We start from the raw sequence: 19768 nt of genomic DNA on the forward strand, positions 1-19768 counted from the left end.
AGCATTTTGAACACCAAAAACAATAATGATAACAACAATAATGATCTCCTTATACTGACAATGGATTTGTACTTCTGCACACAAGAAGAATAGAATTTTGTATTCAGATGTTATATATTCAATATATTCGTACATCTCAATGAGATTTCGCAGGTGGTTGAGATAGGCGGTACAAATCTAAATGGTTGCGTTATTGCTTTAGCTGTCCAGATGTTCACTGCCAAAAGAGGCTTGCTATTCAATAAAACCGAAATTACGGGAGATGCAAAATCATCTGGAAAAGAATATCTGGAAAGAAAAATTACCCAACATGTTAATGGAATAGAAATAATAGATATGTTGTAGCGTTTACTTAAGATAGTAGCATATTGCATCGATTTGCATCTCCACTTCTGCAGTTTTGGCTTGATGGTATGTTCTCCAGGTGTTTATTTTACTCACTGGAAGTAGCTGACCACTCTCTTTAGCCAATTTTTTAATTTTTCGCCCGTCAATCACAATCTGTCATGGATTATGTCAATTTAAAGCGTATAATTCTACATCAACAACCCGAAAAACACAGCAGGCCCGGACAACGCAGACTAGAGCAGATGGCACGTAATTGCTTTGAGGTAGAAACAGGGCGTCCATTTTACGGGTCTCGCGGGACTCCATCATAGTGCTCTTGTGAAAATACAGGTGCGTTTGTTTTTGTTTATCTTTCGCTCTAATCAAAGTATTGCCATGATCATTGGAAAACTGTCAGTTTAGAGTGTCATAATTCACACCAGGGACATCAATTCAAGCGCCACTTATGCAAGAGACTTGATGCATATTATGAATGTGAGCAAACCGGGGAAGGTTAACCCTACTCACAAACAGCTTTCAGATTGGAGCAGGAGTTCTCTATAAATAGCCAATTTTAAGTTGTGATCATAACAGCAGCCAGCCAGAGATACAATGGAGCAGGTGTGCAAATTCTTCAAAATGAATTCTACCCACAATACACAGATTTAGAGGTGTAATATGTAGTATAATTTCATTTCAGTACAGTTTTGAGTTGATTGGTAAGTGTGTGGTTATGTGTATGTTGATAAGTCAGATAGAAGGGAATCATTTTTCTTTGTCTCGTTCAATGTACTTTTTACCATATACAAAAATATGAGGAAACATAAAAAATGAAGGCAATTGTACTAACTTAACAATGAAGTTTTTGTGAAATGCACTGCTAATGAACATAAGTTAAACTAAAAAAGAATAATGACTTTTATATGTAATTTCTGCACAACAGATGTTTAATAAGCCCATATTCTGAAGTGTAGTTGATCTCACTGTTATAACACTTAAAACATAGGAAACATTTAAAAATAAACAATTAAAACTAAATTACTACCTCTGAGGTATGAACTGTGCAAACGTGTAACGTCCAAGTGACAGCTCAGGCCAATTTTTTTTCTGATAGTGTACCATAAATCCATATTATAAAGTATCAAGCCAAGAAAAGGGCTACTATTTATTTTCTTTCTCGTTGTTATCCCTTTTTGTTCATCACTACAGTTTTGTTATATAACGGTTTCCGCAATATTTCCTTTTAATTAATCTAAGCAGGGTTTTAATAACATCATGACATCCACAGCAAATGACACTCGGGGAAAGATGACAGAAGCTTTTAAACAAATCCCTCTGCATCTCTAGTTGGCTGTCCATCACCCTCAACATTCATACAATGCATCTGTGCACGGTCCCAAATGCCACAGTATGTGACTTTTTGGCATTACGACCGTACAGCTTCCAGATTCCTAGCACACTTTCCAAAGGCATTCACACGTGCAGTGATTTTTTGGCACTTTCCGGCGTCAGCTTCTGCTGGCAATTTTCGCTTCTTCACAGTGATTTGGGTGTATACAATGCTGCGACCAAGTTGAGAAAAGTTGAACTTTATAAAAAATTAGCAGTGTTGCGATGTGGAGACTGCCAATAGTGGTGAATTAGAGCATGAGATTTGAGCACATGTGATCCATCTCCTGTGAGATACTGTAGTCAAGTGTTGGCAATTCATGCATTCATAATCGTATATCTTGTTCATGATATGATACATTAAGCATTCCTGCTGTTTATATACAGATGCTTCGAACTCCAGAATATCTGGTCGAATCGCATCATTTTTATTGCCAAAAGTCTCGTTTTGGATTAAACTAAAGATTTTGTCCCTTTTAAGGCAAGTTTAGTGGCTTGGTCTCTTTACAATGTCCCTGGGCAACAATAGCAAGTATTAGCTCCTATGAATAGTGAATTCAAAATGTTTTTATCAGGACTGTGTTTTAATAACATACATTATTAAAGGGATAGTTCAATCCAAAAATGAAAATTCTGTCATCATTTACTCACTCTCATTTTGTTACAAACCTGTATACATTCTGTGTTCTGATGAACACAAAGGAAGATATTTTGAGAAATGTTTGTAACCAAACCGTTTGTGGACCCTATTTAGTTACATAGTAGGAAAAATGTTTTCCTTTGTGTTCACCAAAACAATTAAATTTATACAGGTTTTTAACAGCATGAGAGTGAGTAAATGATGACAGAATTTTCATTTTTGGAGATAAACTATCGTTTTAATGTACATTATCGTTTTTGTAGTACAAAATTAGCTTTTAATGACCCTTGGGTTAGATTAAGCCGTCAAAACATAAAGTATGTTACAAAATACAAAAAACGCTAACCTTCAAGGTATTTATTGGACAAAATAATTTTGCAAACCACAGCATAATAGGAACATCTATTTATATATATATATATATATATATATATATATATATATATATATATATATATATATATATATATATATATATATATATATATATATATATATATATATATATATATACAAAAATATGCATAGAAAATCAAAAAGCTCACAGGAAATAAAGCATACATTATTTATTAATATTTGTTGATCCTCTTTCGTGGTAATATTTTATTGTCATTGTAGTCATGGGCTTTGTCTTCAAAAACTTTGCACATATGTTTTGTGACTTCAGTTTAACACACCAATGCAACATGCACCTAAAAGTTTTGTATGCATCTGTAATAAAATATTTGAATAAAGTGCAAAGTTGTCAAGAGTTTAAAGGGATTGTTCACCCTTTCATAATTTTCTCATCCTCATATTGTTCTAAACCTGTAAGATTTTTTTATCTGAAGAAGATATTTTAATAAATAATGGTAAGCAAACAGCTGATTGTAACCATTGACTTCCATAGTAGGAAAAACAAATATAATGGAAGTATTGTGATAAATGATGAAGACGATATTTTGATAAATAATGGTAAGCAAACGGCTGATTGTAACCATTGACTTCCATAGTAGGAAAAACAAATATTATGGAAGTATTGTGATAAATGATGAAGAAGATATTTTGATAAATAATGGTTAGCAAACAGCTGATTGTAACCATTGACTTCCATAGTAGGAAAAACAAATATAATGGAAGTATTGTGATAAATGATGAAGATATTTTGATAAATAATGGTAAGCAAACAGCTGATTGTAACCATTGACTTCCATAGTAGGAAAAACAAATATAATGGAAGTATTGTGATAAATGATGAAGAAGATATTTTGATAAATAATGGTGAGCAAACAGCTGATTGTAACCATTGTCTTCCATAGTAGGAAAAACAAATATAATGAAAGTATTGTGATAAATGAAGAAGATATTTTGATAAATAATGGTAAGCAAACAGCTGATTGTAACCATTGACTTCCATAGTAGGAAAAACAAATATAATGGAAGTATTGTGATAAATGATGAAGAAGATATTTTGATAAATAATGGTAAGCAAACAGCCGATTGTAACCATTGACTTCCATAGTAGGAAAAACAAATATAATGGAAGTATTGTGATAAATGATGAAGAAGATATTTTGATAAATAATGGTTAGCAAACAGCTGATTGTCACCATTGACTTCCATAGTAGGAAAAACAAATATAATGGAAGTATTGTGATAAATGATGAAGAAGATACTTTAATAAATAATGGTGAGCAAACAGCTGATTGTAACCATTGACTTCCATAGTAGGAAAAACAAATATAATGGAAGTATTGTGATAAATGAAGAAGATATTTTGATAAATAATGGTAAGCAAACAGCTGATTGTAACCATTGACTTCCATAGTAGGAAAAACAAATATAATGGAAGTATTGTGATAAATGATGAAGAAGATACTTTGATAAATAATGGTGAGCAAACAGCTGATTGTAACCATTGACTTCCATAGTAGGAAAAACAAATATAATGGAAGTATTGTGATAAATGAAGAAGATATTTTGATAAATAATGGTAAGCAAACAGCTGATTGTAACCATTGACTTCCATAGTAGGAAAAACAAATATAAATGAAAGTATTGTGATAAATGAAGAAGATATTTTGATAAATAATGGTAAGCAAACAGCTGATTGTAACCATTGACTTCCATAGTAGGAAAAACAAATATAATGGAAGTATTGTGATAAATGATGAAGAAGATACTTTGATAAATAATGGTGAGCAAACAGCTGATTGTAACCATTGACTTCCATAGTAGGAAAAACAAATATAATGGAAGTATTGAGATAAATGAAGAAGATATTTTGATAAATAATGGTAAGCAAATAGCTGATTGTAACCATTGACTTCCATAGTAGGAAAAACAAATATAATGAAAGTATTGTGATAAATGAAGAAGATATTTTGATAAATAATGGTAAGCAAACAGCTGATTGTAACCATTGACTTCCATAGTAGGAAAAACAAATATAATGGAAGTATTGTGATAAATGATGAAGAAGATATTTTGATAAATAATGGTAAGCAAACAGCCGATTGTAACCATTGACTTCCATAGTAGGAAAAACAAATATAATGTAAGTATTGTGATAAATGATGAAGAAGATATTTTGATAAATAATGGTTAGCAAACAGCTGATTGTAACCATTGACTTCCATAGTAGGAAAAACAAATATAATGGAAGTATTGTGATAAATGATGAAGAAGATACTTTGATAAATAATGGTGAGCAAACAGCTGATTGTAACCATTGACTTCCATAGTAGGAAAAACAAATATAATGGAAGTATTGTGATAAATGATGAAGAAGATATTTTGATAAATAATGGTGAGCAAACAGCTGATTGTAACCATTGACTTCCATAGTAGGAAAAACAAATATAATGGAAGTATTGTGATAAATGATGAAGAAGATATTTTGATAAATAATGGTAAGCAAACAGCTGATTGTCACCATTGACTTCCATAGTAGGAAAAACAAATATAATGGAAGTATTGTGATAAATGATGAAGAAGATACTTTAATAAATAATGGTGAGCAAACAGCTGATTGTAACCATTGACTTCCATAGTAGGAAAAACAAATATAATGGAAGTATTGTGATAAATGAAGAAGATATTTTGATAAATAATGGTAAGCAAACAGCTGATTGTAACCATTGACTTCCATAGTAGGAAAAACAAATATAAATGAAAGTATTGTGATAAATGAAGAAGATATTTTGATAAATAATGGTAAGCAAACAGCTGATTGTAACCATTGACTTCCATAGTAGGAAAAACAAATATAATGGAAGTATTGTGATAAATGATGAAGAAGATACTTTGATAAATAATGGTGAGCAAACAGCTGATTGTAACCATTGACTTCCATAGTAGGAAAAACAAATATAATGGAAGTATTCTGATAAATGAAGAAGATATTTTGATAAATAATGGTAAGCAAACAGCTGATTGTAACCATTGACTTCCATAGTAGGAAAAACAAATATAAATGAAAGTATTGTGATAAATGAAGAAGATATTTTGATAAATAATGGTAAGCAAACAGCTGATTGTAACCATTGACTTCCATAGTAGGAAAAACAAATATAATGGAAGTATTGTGATAAATGATGAAGAAGATACTTTGATAAATAATGGTGAGCAAACAGCTGATTGTAACCATTGACTTCCATAGTAGGAAAAACAAATATAATGGAAGTATTGAGATAAATGAAGAAGATATTTTGATAAATAATGGTAAGCAAATAGCTGATTGTAACCATTGACTTCCATAGTAGGAAAAACAAATATAATGAAAGTATTGTGATAAATGAAGAAGATATTTTGATAAATAATGGTAAGCAAACAGCTGATTGTAACCATTGACTTCCATAGTAGGAAAAACAAATATAATGGAAGTATTGTGATAAATGATGAAGAAGATATTTTGATAAATAATGGTAAGCAAACAGCCGATTGTAACCATTGACTTCCATAGTAGGAAAAACAAATATAATGGAAGTATTGTGATAAATGATGAAGAAGATATTTTGATAAATAATGGTTAGCAAACAGCTGATTGTAACCATTGACTTCCATAGTAGGAAAAACAAATATAATGGAAGTATTGTGATAAATGATGAAGAAGATACTTTGATAAATAATGGTGAGCAAACAGCTGATTGTAACCATTGACTTCCATAGTAGGAAAAACAAATATAATGGAAGTATTGTGATAAATGATGAAGAAGATATTTTGATAAATAATGGTGAGCAAACAGCTGATTGTAACCATTGACTTCCATAGTAGGAAAAACAAATATAATAAAAGTATTGTGATTAATGATGAAAAAGATATTTTGATAAATAATGGTAAGCAAACAGCTGATTGTAACCATTGACTTCCATAGTAGAAAAAACAAATACAATGGAAGTATTGTGATAAATGATGAAGAAGATATTTTGATAAATAATGGTAAGCAAACAGCTGATTGTAACCATTGACTTCCATAGTAGGAAAAACAAATATAATGGAAGTATTGTGATAAATGATGAAAAAGATATTTTGATAAATAATGGTAAGCAAACAGCCGATTGTAACCATTGACTTCCATAATAGGAAAAACAAATGTATTGTGATAAATGATGAAGAAGATATTTTGATAAATAATGGTAAGCAAACAGCTGATTGTAACCATTGACTTCCATAGTAGGAAAAACAAATATTATGGAAGTATTGTGATAAATGATGAAAAAGATATTTTGATAAATAATGGTAAGCAAACAGCCGATTGTAACCATTGACTTCCATAGTAGGAAAAACAAATATAATGGAAGTATTGTGATAAATGATAAAGACGATATTTTGATAAATAATGGTAAGCAAACAGCCGATTGTAACCATTGACTTCCATAGTAGGAAAAACAAATATAATGGAAGTATTGTGATAAATGATGAAGAAGATATTTTGATAAATAATGGTAAGCAAACAGCTGATTGTAACCATTGACTTCCATAGTAGGAAAAACAAATATAAATGGAAGTATTGTGATAAATCATGAAGAAGATATTTTGATAAATAATGGTGAGCAAACAGCTGATTGTAACCATTGACGTCCATAGTAGGAAAAACAAATATAATGGAAGTATTGTGATAAATGATGAAGAAGATATTTTGATAAATAATGGTTAGCACACAGTTGACGGTACCCACTGAATTCCATCATATTTGTTTTTCCTACTATGGATGTCAATGGTTACAATCAGCTGTGTGCTTATCAAAATATCTTTTTTGTGTTCATCAGAAAAAAGAAATTCATACAGGTTTAGAACAACATGAGGATGAGAAAATTATAACAGAATTGTAATGTTTGGGTAAACTATCCCATTAAAGTTGGTCACTTTTGGCTACTACAGTATTTTAAATCTCTTCATAATGTAAACTCTCCATATACATCTTATTCTTTGACAGGTTGCATGATAACAATGTTAAATGCAATTTACACCAATTAAAGAATTGTAAGGAAAGTTTACAGGCTAAATCAAACTGCTAATGAATCATCTTGTTTAAATATCAACAAATGGCTGTTTTTAAGCTTCATAAATGTCTTTTGCATTGCAACAGTGTCTAAAATGCAAGCTTTTGTTTATAAAGCTTGGCACATACGCATTAAACTATTAAATCCTATTGTTATAATATATCATAAATTAAGTCCCTGGGAAAAAAATCCTAATTTCATTAAGCTACTCCGGGTGTTTGATGTACAGGGTTGGGTATGGGCTATCCAAGCCGAGAACATTTTCTTCTAACTGAATATGCAGAAACCTGGCTCAGGTGGTCAATTTAAAGATGAATGGCTTTGAGATGCCGCAAGGAATGCACCGGAAATGGGATAGGGCATGAATTCCAAACAAGCTCTGTGGAGATTGGCGGTGCTGTATAATACCTTTCTCTTTTTTATCAAACTAATAAATTACAGCCCATCTCTCTGATAACTAGAGAGAGAAAGTGCTCGATTTAGACCCCAGATGTGACCCAGGGTTACCTGGCAACTGGACAAGCTCAGAAGAGGAAGAAGAAAAAATAAAACATTGAGAAATCCTTGGCTGGTAAAAGAAAGAAAGAGAGTGGGAGAGCGGTATATGGAAGTATACAGCAATGACCTTTCTATTTTGCGATAGCCTCCTTTTGTTGCCGTCTCTATCAAATGAGACAGATTCATATCTGTGGTCTATTATTTGCTGACATAACTCGTTGTTGTTTTGGTTATGTTGTCTTGGTAATGAGCACTGCCATGTCATCTAATCTTTATTGGTTTTATTCATATTAATTCATACTCCATGTAAATTAATATTTCTTTCTTGTACACCTTTTTCTTTTATTACACTCTGTGTTTCTCCCCACTTTAAAGGTAATGCAGTATTTAGTGTTATTCATATCCACTGATGCATGTTTAGTTGTACTACTGTAGAAATTGCAGCTGCTTTGGTAGATAGACGTTGCCTGAAGCCTTTGAGATGAGAAAAGTGCTTGTAACGCGTAAGCTTTAGTTTATATGGATATAATTTATAATCAAGATGTATTATTGAAATGCGTGCTATGTAGTTGACATTATGCCTATTTTTGATATTCAGTGATTATTTAAAGTGCTTTATACTTAAAGACACAGAGATGTGGATTTGCCAATATTATATCTCTTTAATGGTATCTGTCAGATCATCTTTTTAGATTTAAACAGCTCTGTGGATGACAATTGTTTTTCTCAGCGAATAAATAGATTAGTATAAATGCAAGAGAGGGTGTTTTTCCAATTAACCGGCATTCAAAACCTCAAGAGAGATCCAATTAAGGTTATGGACTTTGAGCAGTCATGTCCAGACATGCTGTAGCCTGACTGTATCATATAAACCCTCAAACGCAAAACACCAGCTCGGTTTTTTCTCACTTCAGGGAAATTCAGAATCTCAGACCCTGAGCGCCTGCAGGACATGACCTCTCTCTTTCTTTTACGCTGCCTGTCTCTCTTACTCAGACTCCCATGGTGCACTGTAGATTTCACTTTACATTTCGCAATGATCACCCAATTTACATCTTACTTTTCTCCCTTAGGCATCATTACCACGGCAACCTGTCCCTTCAGAGACGAAAAGAGAAAACAAGACTCATATATTTCCATCATAAATACACACATACAGTGTGTTTATGCCATATCCCTTAAGGATACTGTATCCAGACTACAGAGAAATAGCCATGTAATAGTAAAAGAACGAATCTGCAGACCAATGCAAAAATCATTTGACAGCTGATGTACATTATATTGTAAAATAGAAGCACCCGATCAAAACACCCAGTCACCTGTATGAAAAAGTGGACAATAAAACTGGAGTTGGGGGGAGAGAAAGAAACAGATGGGGAGGGGCCTTCATCATAGGGATTGCCACTCTTCATTAGAGGCATGATTATGGTTGTAGAGGAAAGGCCCAAGGGAAATAGTGTGATTTTTTGAGGTGAGAGAAGCAAATGAATTGAATGAGAAAAAGAAAGAAAGAAAGAATCAAAGAAAGAAAGAAAAAGAAAGAAAGAAAGAGGTCACACTGGCAGCTGCTATTACAGGCCTCCTCAGGCAAGACACCAGTTCTTCATATCCATGTGTCCACTTCACTCCCGTCACCCACAAACACACACGGCCGCCCAGACAGACATGACAGAAATGAGACATGATGGGAATGCAGAGAGAAAGCTAACACTATAGGGCAGGAAGAGTTCACATCTGCAAATACTCAACTTTATACTATAAAACAGGTAAGGAGGTGCATCAGTTAAATGCTTATACAGAATAATTTTGCAAGGCTGCTCATTATTGGTTTGGGAAACACAAATGCAATGAATCTGTCTGTCCTGCATTTTATTTTTGATTTTTGTAATCCTTCGATCCTTCCACATTCCATCCACATAGGAAGAATAGTATTACTGTAGATTACTATAGATGTTGACCTGCCCTGTCACTCTAAAAAAAATTGTGCTAAATAGCACTAAAAGAGCTCGTAATCATAGGGGAACCATTTTTAGTGCTTTATAGCACCTAAAGCACCTATGAAGAACCATCCGGGGGTGATATAGCACCATAGCATCAGACATGGTGCTACATTTTTCCGTGGCATTCTCACGGATCTCTAAATTTTTCTGTGGCCCTGCCACGGACTGTTTATTTCCGTAACATTCTCACGGATTGGTTACTCAACTGCTTTTTCCTATTTTCAAACCATTGTCGCTTCGATTTGGTGTTTGCGTTAGTATGTCACTTTAAGTATTGGTTTATACAATTTTTTCTGATGTATTCTCTTATATTTTCTAAACTTTAAACAATTGTCGCTTGGCGTTGGGGTTAGAGTTGGGTTTGGGTAAGGATGTCATTTTATGTAAATCTAACCCTAAACCAAAGCGACATTGGTAAGAAAACTCAAAACAGTTGATAAACCAATCCGTGAGAATGCCACGGAAAAAGATGGAAAGGGCCATGGAAAAATGTGGAGATCTGTGAGAATGCCACGGAAAAATGAGCAAAAAATTCCGTGACTATCCCACGGAAATTCGTGAGGTTTTACACAGGTACTATATAGGTGCTATATAGCACTTAAAATGGTTCCTCTATGATTACGAGCTAGTGAACCACTTTTAGTGCTATTTAGCACCATTTATTTTTAGAGTGTATGTGTGTGTGTGTAGATTATAGTATAGTATAGTAGATTATAGAATATTATAGTAGCCTACGCAACATTTAAATACATTAAACTTTATTTAGACTGGATTTCATCATTTTATCATTTTTACAACTATTATAAGAAAGTAGGGATGCACAATATATCGGCCGACATATCGTTATCGGCCGATAACTGCTTATTTTTAATATTATCGGTTATCGGTCTGATAGCAAAATTAGGCCGATAAATGAAAGCCGATAAATTATGTATTATTTTGGTTTGTTGAACCACTTCACTTGCTCATTGCTGGCCATGTGAAGTTTTGATTGGTGCTTTCTGTGACATAGCACGAAGATGACACATGTTGCGGGCTTAAGAAGAGTATGCTAGTCTAGCGCAAAGACAAGATGTCTGCGGTCTGCGAGTTTTTCATTGTGAAAATAATATGAATATTTATCGGCCTATAGATATCGGTTATCGGCCCCCAAATTTAAAGAGTTATCGGTTATCGGTATCGGCCAAAATGTCCATATCCCTATAAGAAAGTGAAATCGGAAATCAATTTAACCATTGATAAACCAGCATCCTATTGCAAAACAGCTTAGACATTTCGCATAGCAACTAAACTTTTCAATTAATATTTCATTGGGAAAGTAAATTGAAATTTCAAAATAGATTACATTCATTTTAAACCAAAGGACAAGGTCCACCGCATGCAAGTGGTGGGTGGTACTTTATGCTTACAATAAAGAGATCCATTTTACTTAAACCGTATAACATCTAGAAAAAGGCACATGAGTAACTTACTGTAAAACAGTTTGAACAGTCTGTTGGGAGTTAAATGAACATTAAACATTAACAAGTCTTTGTCTTTACAGGGAAAAAAATAATAAATTAACAGCCTCATGCAGATTCTTGGAACTCATCAACTTTTTTCAAAATTTTCCTTCGGATTATGGTTCCCAGATTGCTTTGCGTAAGGATGTTATTTTAGTTTTAAATCTACAGCAAGTTACTGGCAAACAGCTGCCAGTAATACTGTTATTTTAAAATGTCATAAACCAATGATAAACCCGCATCTTACTGCAAAAGCAGTCTAGACATGGACACAGCAACTAAAATTCTCAATTAATATTTCATTGGGAAAGGAAATTGAAATTTCAACATAGATCACGTTCATTTTAAACCAAAGGACAAGGTCCACCGCCTGCAAGTGGTGGGTGGTACCTTATGCTTACAATAAAGAGATCCATTTTACTTAAACCGTATAACATCTAGAAAAAGGCACATGGTTAACTTACTGTAAAACAGTTTGAACAGTTTGTTCAGAGTTGAATGAACATTAAACATTAACAAGTCTTTGTCTTTACGGGAAAAAAAAAAATTAACAGGCTCATGCAGATTCTTGGAACTCATCAACTTTTTTCAATTTTTTCCTTCGGATTATGGTTCCCAGATTGCGTTGCACGAGGATGTTATTTTAGTTTTATTCTATAAAGATAAAGACTTGTTAATGTTTAATGTTCCTTTTACTTTGAACAAACTGTTGCCACTAAAAAACATACATTTAATTCTACAGCAAGTTACTGGCAATCAGCTGCCGGTAATACTGTAATTTCTAAAGAAATTTTTAAACAGTGTAATAAACCCTTGTTGTTTCTCTCTTTACATGCCAGCACAAGTAATTCTCATGCCTTATTGATCATAATATCGAACCATGATAACAAAATTGCATGTGTAGCGCAATCTCTGACTTTGAATGCAGTATGTAAAATAGTATAAAGTAGTATGAAACATTTCGTTTGACATATTTTTTAAAAGCTATTGTCAATTTCCCATCATACCCTCTAGGAACTTTGAAGCTAATAAATTATTCAATTGAATAATTTGCATTTAATAGGAAATCATTTGCATTTGCCAAAAACCTCATACTGTAAGGGTTAGAAATAAACTGAGCTTAAAAGTGCTTCATTGCTTTGTTAATTTTTTATTAAATAGAAGTTCAATGAAATCTTTTGTTGCTTGCGAAACTCAGCATATACTGATGAACTGTTCTTTAACTTTACAGTAGATACGTTTTAGGCACTGTCCATGGTTCTGAATGTTTCACTAAATGGAAACAGCTGCAGAAAAGGTACAAAAGCTGTCACTGGGGCGGTACCCTTTTAAAAAGTACAGCTTTGTACCCAAAGAGTGCATTTATATTGGTACCAAATCATATAGATATCTGTTCCTAAATGGTACATATTAGGACATGTTTAAAGAGTATTGTCCAAGTAACCGCTTATGTGAAGTACTATTATTTCTGAGAATTGCCATACAGTATGGTGTTTCACATAATTATTTAGCAGACACTTCTATCCAAAGCGACTTACAATTACAAGAGTATTTAACATTTTGTTTTATATTACATTTTGATCACAAATGAGATATTTAAATGGAAAGGAAAGGGAGATGAAATAACAAAGAGGGAGAAGCTTGTTAGAGAAAACAGATGGCCTTTAAATTCAACAAAAGGCCCAGGGGAGCACATTCTGGGTATACAGACATGACCCACACCTTTACATTTCTCAGTGAGGGTATGGATGCATCTCTATATATTTACAAAAGCAAAGCTGTATATTTTGAAAAACATAGGCTAGAGCTCTGCACTCTCTTCTCGTGGGCACACAGACTCACACACAAAGCAGAATTAAATGAAAGTATTTGGGGGTTCCATTCTGTCACATTATAGCAGATGGTGTCCAGTTCAAGCCAGGCTGGTACAATCCCTGGAGACAAAGTGGGAGGGAAAAAGAGAGAGAGAAAAGCTGAAGGGGGGAAAGATGTTGGGTACTCTCAACATCTCCCTCTTTGTCTCAGTTATTTACACCTCAAAGATTGTTCTTCAGGGAAAGGTCTGACCAATTCATTCTCTCCACCCAGAAGTGCACGCGCACAAACGCAGCACACAACTTCAGCCTGTTGGCTTCTTGTCTGTATATCGGTGCATCAATTAAAAACAAGAGGAAAGCCCAAGTTACACAGTTTTCTCATTAGTGAGGTTCTCAAACTGTTCAATAGCTTCTCATATATGCAGGTGCTTCGATGGACCTTTCCAATCATATCCATGCATTTACACACACAGATTTGCCTCCAGGATCTCTCACAGGTGCAACATTGGCCCCGGGCCGGCCTGGCACCCTACCCTCATGCTCATCACCACCACTACCTCAATACACACACACAAACCCTCTGCCCCCCTTCTCGACGGTCCAGCTGATCCCCACCTGATCCCAATTCATGGGGGAGGAGGAGGCGTTCTGACTTGAGCTCACCCCAGAGAGGTGAGAGAGAGAAAATATATGCCATCGCTCATCTTAGCTGTCTCTCTCTGTCTCATGGAAATATATTACCGCTTTGTGTTACAATCAACTTAAACATGCCAACAATAACACCCAAACATGTTTAGTGTCCTTGAGGATCATACAAATGCATTTATATATCTATAGCTATAAATATATAAGGCTGCGTATGTGTGCATGATGTTATTGTGTGTAAAGGGCAGTAGCCTATGTCCAACCAAGGCTGAGCTCAGGTGTCCTGTGCTGATGAGCTGCAGCTGGCTCTCATTGGAGCTGTAATGGGTGCTATCCAGTGCCTGGGTCAGTCATGCAGCAGAGTTTAGACTACCATCACTTTAACAATCTATGTTCAAACTCATTTCAGCATCCTAAAAAACCCTGGTTAGGTAACTTGATATACTAATGAGGCACTGAGTGATTTCCCAAATTAAACAATGAAACTATCTGTTGAGAGATTGACTGTACCGTTTTTATGTTTGGGTTTACATTCAAGACTCCACAATGATGAAGCGTAAAAAGAATATGAATCATTTTAAAATTAACCTCTTATATTCCTTCATCCGTCCTCATCAAGTCTGAATTATGCATGTTTTATATGTGGGGTCTTTGAGATGGCAAACAGATGGACAGATTAACATTTAGAGGGCATTTAAACTGTGTTATCGTGTTGAAATCTTGTTTTTAATCAGTTTTCATGAGATTAGGAAATGTAGTATCAAGTATGTCTTCCAGCTAGGTCTCACAGATCGCCACGCAGAAAATAAATTTTTTCATTTCTTCTCAATATTTTCGAAATAAGTGTTCTGAGAAAATATGTGACCCAGTCTATAAGTCTTTTTTTATATTTACTACATAAAATAGTACTAAACTTTCTGTAAAAATATAATCTTGATATCTTTAATACTGACTAAGACCGTGTCAAAGATTGAAATTAAAGTGAAATCAATGAGTAAAATCAAACTTTGATGCTCCTAATATAATAATTAGATTATGAGACTTTGGTCTGGATTTCACAGACAGGGTCACTTAAAAAATGCTGGGTTATTTTCAACCCAGCATTGGGTCAAAAAGGGACAAGCCCAGCTGCTGGGTTAAATTAACCCCGAAACTGTTTATATTTGACCCTACAATGGGTTAAAACAAGGGCGTTGAACCAGATTTTTTTCCCCAATTGGTTTGTTCTGAACCAAAACAGTATTTTAACGTTTACGGTTTTCGGTTCAATCCTAAAATAGACGTTCCTGAACCGGTTAGGGTTAGAACAAAAAATTAAGTTCCCGAACCGGTTAATAACGTTCCATGTCAGCTGTGGGACATACAAATAAGTAGGCTGATCATTAGGACATTAAACTTTAATTATTAGTCTACATAATTTTCCTTAAGTCTCTATCTTGTCATCAAACATTAAAAAATACGTTATGTTATGTAAGCGGCATAACTGTAATTCTGACATGTCTACATTTGTTTCAGCCTTATACATGAATTAAGACAAGGACAATTTCTGCCATGTCATTTTTTTATTAGCAAAAGAATACTGGTGTATTTCGAAATCATTTTGTGTTTGTATGTGTCCTGTCAAGAACAGAAAGATTGTTCGCTTGCTTTTTGAAACTCGTCTCTCCATGTATGCACACTCACAGACGGCGGACGATTTCCAAACGGCGCTTTGGGAAGAAGATGCAGCATAAACACTCGCTCCACATAAAGTGAAAATTACATTGTTTTTCAGTGCTTTATATGCCAAATGTATTTTAATGGACTACAGTATTAGACACAGCAGCACAACTCTCTTTCAAGTTTATACATCAAGAGTTCTGATCTTTGAAGGGCATAGGGATAATCACGTTTGATTGGAGTTGGACCGGACACATTCAACCGCATGTGCATCTGTGCGTACAGAAAATTGCTCACTTTAGCGCTTTTTGCGGTTAAATTGAGCAAATTATCAACTTTCACCCTATTTAAATTTGCGTATTAATCCGCAAATCGCGTGCGAGCTGAACTGCGGGTCCTGATCTGTACGGATCACGGATCAACTGCGAAACGTTACACTAATTAGAATTTAAAAAACAAACATTTTGAGATACTTGGTAGATATTTATTAGAGATTTGAGTAGGCTACTTGCTTCTCATTTCTCTGATGAGTCAACAACGACCGGAAGTGAACTTCACCGAGTCATATCGCACAAAAATCTTGTCAAAGAACAAAAAAATAATAGTATTAACCGGTTACCATTATTTTAAATAAACGATTCTGTTCCGGAACTTTTTTTTAAGTTTCTGGTTTCGTTTCTGTTCCTTGCAAAACATCAAATGTTTCTGGTTTCCGTTTTCGTTCCGTGAACCGGTTCAAAGCCTTGGTTAAAACAACCCAGCATTTGGTTTGAAACAACCCATTTACTGTAGGTTAAATTTCAACCTAAGGACCAAGGGTCTCATTTATAAAACTGTGCGTAGGATCCTTAGGTCTACATACGCACAAAAGCCAAAAATGGCATAAGCCAAAAAATATTAAGACTTATAAAACAAAGCAATGTTCCCTTTATAAGTCACAGATCACCTGCAAGTGTGCGTACATCCTTAGATCCCACCCTGCAAGCCCATTTTCCCATCAAGTTTGTTTTTATAGATCACAACGTTTGCGTGGAAATTGGCGTATGCACGCTCACGCGGCTTATCCTTTTTGACCCAACCTATTTTTAGAGGGTATCCATACATTTTTATTTTTTATGTGTAATTGTTTCTATAGCCTAAAACAAAAAACAAATTGATAGACATTTAAAAACATGATCATAAAGTAACTTGAAAATTGTCTCTAATTTGTCGGGTGCTTGACACTTGCTTTTGTAACATCTACAGTCACATGACTATGTGGATTAATGCTGTTATATAATATTGTTAAAGGGTGGGTGTATATCAATGCAGAGTATTAAATAGAGTGGTGCCATTAACTAAAATTGACTAATTCAACTAAATTGAAAATTAGGTCAGGTTAAAGACAGAGAAAATGCAACTTAGAGGCGAAATGGTTTACTGGTTTGAGTTGAATAATGTATACCATTACTTCACTAAGTAGTTTTTTGTATTTTTTGCACTCTAATTTTTTGAAAAGGAAAAATGTAACACTAGAATTACTCATATCCATTTACACTTAAATCCTGCTAGACAAAATAAACTATATCATTAAGACATTAAATATGACATGCTGTTGCACACAAATAAACAAATAGCTGCTCACTTCTAAATATCCTGCAGTCAAACAAGTTGTGTCAAACAAAACTTTAATAGTTAATATTCAGGCACTTATGGAGCTATATTGGCATATGAAGATTTAACTGACTTGATCAGTGCCACCTGTCATACATTGCGCACCTGCAGACCATTGTGTTATCTTTTGGTAGTTGCATGCCTGGGGTACAACCTGTGTGGTTTTGCACTGCAGATCAAAATAAAGCATTGGTAATATGTGCATGTTTGTGTCATGTGATTTAAATAATCATGTATCAAAGTTTAACTCGGCAGAAGGTATTCTTATTGACCAAGTGCTTGGACTGAATTAAGCCGTGAAATGAGCTTCAATCTATTGTTCTGTCACCATGAAGAACAGAGATCAATACTTATGATCTCCACCGGCCCCCCCGTAACTAAGCACATATGCTCCCTTTAGACATAACTAAATCAGGCTTAACCAAATAAATGACACAAAATCAGAATGCATCCACAAAACAATACAATACATACTGGAATATATACATAATATCACCCACAGAACACAGATTACTGTACATCATGCATATACAGACACTTTATCCATAGTGACTTAGCAGTAAATTAGCTACACATTAATATCAGCAGGTGCGTTCACTGAAAATCAAACCCATCATATTAGCATTGACAATGCCATGCTTTGCATGATCTTCAGGAACATGAACTTCACTTATCCCCTCTTTACAGTCAAAATACTTCATCCTATTGTTTTCGTTTCCTTAATGCCCAATTCTCTTTTACCTCCATGTCCTGCCCTCTATTGTTTTTTCTCTCTCTGGGTTATACTATTTTCATACCCCTCCATTGGCCCTGGGTCAGATATCCTGGCTTCATCCATCTCTCCATCCACCCATCCATCTTTCCATCCTTCCAGCAACATCAGCCAGCTGCCCCAACACACACACACACACATACATACAGAGTAGACCTTAATTCAGTCAGTGAGGTCCTTGCCCCCTTCCCAAAGCAATGCCCAGATCTAAACACATGCACCAGGCAAAAAGGGCAGCAGAGAAGGGGGGATGGGTGAGTCTGGAAGCCATATGCCTCTTTCTCACATTTGACTCTGTGTATTTATATGTGTATGTGTTAGGAGAAAGGGATGTGTTGCAGGAATCAGCAGACCAGCTGACTTTGTTCACAAACAGAGGACAAATATAAGAGGCTTTAATGAAATGTAATACGTCTCATCAGTCTGATCAATAATGCAGTCTAATATGTAATCAATTTGAAGCCGATGTGCGGATCCTGAAAAAATTGATTGAATATATTATTAGGGAGCATATTTTCTCATCAAACATGGCATTGAATAATGCATTTCATTTTGATTATATCAGAGGATTTTTGTTGATTTTTAAACTGTCTCATTTATATGCACAGATGAAAACATTCTTCCTTTATAAAGTAACAGGGTGACTGGTAGTCATTACTGTGAATCTTAGAGTCAAAGTAATAGTGACGCCTTTCCTTTACAGGCTTTTTATGAGAAGGCCTTTTAAAACAATATACGCTCTCCCCTTTTTACAGCCTCATGCCTCTTTTATTTTTTATGATAAGTGTCATATTAAAATTCTGTATCTCATCGGGATAAGCAGCTTCTCCAAGGCTGTACCTGTTTTATTACACGTACAAACAAAGATGATATAAAAGAGCTGCAGAAACAAAGAAAAGTTGCAACTACTTAACAAGCCAGGTAATAGAAAGATTGTTCTTTAAAAGATTTGTTTTTGAAAAAAAACAGTATATCTGTTGATAAACTTTTTTCAGCCAGATTAATTTACAGATTTTATTATATACCGCGCCATGAAAAATATTCAGCCCCATGCAAATGATTTGCGAGACCTGAGGCTAATTCAAAACGTTCATCTTTAGTCTCATCAGACCATAAGACCTTCTGCCAAATCTTTGAAGATTCTTCCAGGTGATGTTTTGCAAAGTCTTTGCATGCAAGTATATGCTTTCATCAGCAAAGGCTTTATATTTGCCATGCGCTCTCCCATAAAGGCCTTTATTGTGCAGTAGCATGGAGATTGTTTACCCACAGACATCATTTACAGTTGCAGCCGCTGACTTCTGCAGCTAAGTCAGAGTGATGGTTGGCAATGGCATCGTGGTAGCATCTCTGACAAGTGCTATTCTTGTTCAATGATTAAG

Source organism: Misgurnus anguillicaudatus, chromosome 17 (assembly GCF_027580225.2).
Source record: "Misgurnus anguillicaudatus chromosome 17, ASM2758022v2, whole genome shotgun sequence".
Taxonomy (NCBI): domain Eukaryota; kingdom Metazoa; phylum Chordata; class Actinopteri; order Cypriniformes; family Cobitidae; genus Misgurnus; species Misgurnus anguillicaudatus.